Consider the following 3,631-nt stretch of genomic DNA (forward strand, 5'->3'; position numbering starts at 1 on the left):
CGCGCGCACGAATGCCCGCTGGTAGGCCCCCACACGATCGCTCTCAAGAACGTTGGATCGCTGATTTGTGCGGAGAAAATTCTTCCTTGTCGAACGAACAAAGGAACGCCCTGCGTTCATTATTGATACAGTACACTGATGTTTTCAGTAAAAATGATTTGGACCTCGGCCGCACGTCGCTTTTGTCGCACCATATTCACACCGGTGCGACGCCTCCCATCTGTATGCACCCTCATCGCATGAGCCCGGCGGAAAGGGATCACGTGCGCGGAGCGGTAAATGAATTGTTGGCGGCGGACATCATTTCGCCGTCCAACAGCCCTTGGGCCGCGCCCGTCGTTCTGGTAAAGAAGAAAGATGGTGGTACAAGATTTTGTGTTGATTTCCGCCGGTTAAACAAAGTTTCGGTGGCAGATGCATACCCCTTACCGAGGATGGATGATTCGTTGGACGCTTTATCGGGTGCTAAGTTTTTTTCCACCCTTGACCTGTCCTCGGGGTTCTGGCAGCTTCCCCTCGACGATGAGTCGAAGGCAAAAACGGCGTTCCGCACGCCGCAAGGTCTCTTTGAATTTAATCGGTTGCCTATGGGCTTGAATGCGGCACCGGCGACGTTTCAGCGGCTCATGGAATTGGTGTTGACGGGACTGCAGTGGGAAACGTGCCTCATATATCTTGACGATATAATTGTTTTCAGCCGCACGTTCGAAGAACACCTCCAACGTCTAGAGGCGGTTTTTCAAAGAATGCGTACGGCTGACCTTAAATTTAAACCTAAAAAATGCCACCTTCTGCAACACTCTGTCCGTTACTTGGGTCATATTGTCAGTTCGGACGGCGTATCCACTGACCCTCTGAAAACGAAATGTGTACGAGAGTGGCCCACACCCACTTCGGTGGGAGATGTTCGGCGGTTTATTGGGTTCGCTTCCTATTATCGCCGCTTCGTTAAAAATTTTGCGACGTTGGCAAAGCCATTACACGTTCTGACTGGCAAAAATCAAAGGTTTAAATGGGGAGCGGAAGAGGAAAAATCTTTTATGGCACTTCGGGACTACCTCGCCACGGCGCCAACGCTGGATTACCCAGATTTCTCACAGCCGTTCATCCTCGATACGGATGCTAGTGATATCGGCATTGGGGCCGTTTTGTCGCAACGTAAGGACGGGGTAGAGCGAGTAGTGGCGTACGGCAGCCGGGTTTTGTCCCCTGCGGAAACACGCTATTGTGTGACAAGACGGGAACTTTTGGCAATTGTTCACTTTATCCGATTGTACCGGCCGTACCTGTATGGACGGAAATTCCTAGTTCGCTCAGATCATGCGGCTTTACAATACTCCTTGAAATTAGATCAACCGTCAGGCCAATTGGCTAGGTGGTTGGAATCGCTACAGGAATTTTCCTTTGATATTACATACAGGAAGGGGACCCGTCACACGAACGCTGACGCGCTCTCACGGCTGCCGCCCCTTCCTCCGTGCACTTGCCTGACGGGCACGCACCGCTGTGCGGCACCAGCCACCTCGCCTTGTCCGGTTATGGGGGCGATAGCGGATGAGGATGCAGGGGCGAAAGCGAAGGAGGACGACCAGCAAGGGTCGGTGGACACGGATGATATCTTACGGCTACCACACGCGGTCTGGCTACGTGAGCAGGAGGCTGATGCCTCGCTGTCTCCGCTACGGAAATTGATAGGGAAACAAAAATCTCAATTGGCGGGTTGGAAATGGCAGATGTTCCGAGGCAAGTCGGGATTGTTAATGTGTACTGACGGGTTGTCTGACCGACCACGCTTGGTGGTGCCTACTTCGCTTCGCTACGACCTGCTTCGTGCTCTGCACGCTGATAAGTTGATGCACCTCGGTGTCCAAAAGACTTTGGCCGCGCTGCAGAAGGATTTCTTTTGGGCCGGTATGACGGCAGACGTCAAGGACTTTATTCGCTCATGCCAGGACTGTGCAAAGAGGAAGCCGCCTCGGAACCCCTATGTACCACCGTTACGTTCCATTGAGGTGTCCCGCATTAACGAATTGGTTGCTCTCGATATTCTGGGCCCATTTTCCCCGTCGACGAGGGGCAATAAATACCTTCTCGTCGGGGTGGAATATTTTTTTCGATGGCCGATGGCCTGGCCTCTGCCCGACCAGACGGCAGCATCCATTACCGACGCTTTCTTGAACGGGTATGTCATGGACAAGGGGGCACCTGAGAGGCTGCTCACAGATCAAGGGCGGAATTTCTCTTCCAAATTGCTTAAGGAAGTTTGTGACGCGTTGGGTACGAAGAAAATTCGCACTTCTCCTTACCACCCACAAACAGATGGTATGGTGGAACGATTCAACCGCACCCTCTCGGCAATGCTTTGTCACACGGTCAGTGAAAAGCAAACCGATTGGGACCTGCACATACCAGGCGTCTTAGCGGCTTACCGCATGGTTCCACACACGTCCACGGGATACTCACCATTCTTTTTGATGTATGGCCGTGAAAATGTTCCACCCATCGATGTGCAATTGGGTGAGCCGAGTAAGCGACCGTCCCGTTCCTTGCCTGACCACGTGCGTGACTCGCTTGAACGAGTGACGGAGGCGCGAGAGGCTGCCCGGTGTGCGACGGCCCGTGCTCAGGCAAGGAACGAACGTTATGCGCGTCAATCGCATACTCACATGTCTTGGTCAGTGGGGGACCGGGCGTGGCTCCACTGCCCCCAGGTACCGGCGGGCACATCCCCCAAGCTGCACAGGCCGTGGCGAGGGCCTGTGACACTAGTGGATGTTCGGAACTTGCAGAGTATCCGTGTTCAGTACGAAAATCGGCGGTGGTATGTCCACTCCTCACGGCTTAAACCCTATGTTGACGCGCGTGTCGGACCTTCATCCCCACTAGTTGACCTGCCGGGTTCCGTCGAGCCGACCACGCCGATTGTCACATCCATTGATCCCAAGGGGGACTGTGTTGTGCCTCCTACAGATGAACAGGTTCTGAGGGCTGAGGCGGCCCCAGCCGCCCCCCCTCCAATGAGACCTGCCCTGGACGTGACCAAGCATCAACAACCTACTTCTTCTTCGAGCCTACCACCTCCTGTCCATCCGGAAGCAAGGGGATCATGCGCTGGAAGTGGAGGGGGTCCCGCGTCGCGTACGCGGTCGAAATCTCTTCCGTTTCGTTAACGTTTGATCGTTCGTTTATTTCCCTGTTGTTACTGCGCTGCAGGGGCGCCCTAATGTATGTGGTGATTCTTGTTGTATGGGTGACTTTTTTTTAAATGTTGTTGGGCGCAGGGACGCCGGTTCACCCTCGTATCGTTAAATGCACCTTGGTGCCCTAATAATGTGTTCGGAATTGGTTTATCACCCTTTCCCAGCCGAGACGGCTACTTTTTTTCACCGGGGGGGGGGGTGATGTAATAACAGCTATAGTGGGTTCACGTGGGGGATTGGCTTGCCGGTCCTGCTTGTAGCCAATAAGGGTCGAGATAGGGAGCGTGGGGCCGGCGTGATCACGGCATGTCATCAGGGGTGATTGGCCCAGCCATTGGGGCCCCAGCTAATGGGGATCCGGATAAGAGGCGTGGTCCCGGGAGTGACAGGGAACCATCGAGAACGGTCGAGATTGCCCATGGAGGATTGGC

General features: G+C 54.2%; 1 long non-coding RNA gene across 1 annotated transcript; it reads right to left on the minus strand.

The window, feature by feature from the left end:
* Window positions 1-1,271: 1,271 nt before the first annotated feature.
* Window positions 1,272-3,029, minus strand: LOC144731188 (uncharacterized). The gene is made up of 2 exons (XR_013587926.1): window positions 2,892-3,029; window positions 1,272-1,767 (listed from the first exon to the last, which is right to left on the minus strand). It is a non-coding gene; the product is annotated as an uncharacterized LOC144731188 (long non-coding RNA).
* Between the last annotated feature and the right edge of the window lie 602 nt (window positions 3,030-3,631).

Source organism: Lampetra planeri, chromosome 38 (assembly GCF_965212315.1).
Source record: "Lampetra planeri chromosome 38, kcLamPlan1.2.h2, whole genome shotgun sequence".
NCBI lineage: Eukaryota > Metazoa > Chordata > Hyperoartia > Petromyzontiformes > Petromyzontidae > Lampetra > Lampetra planeri.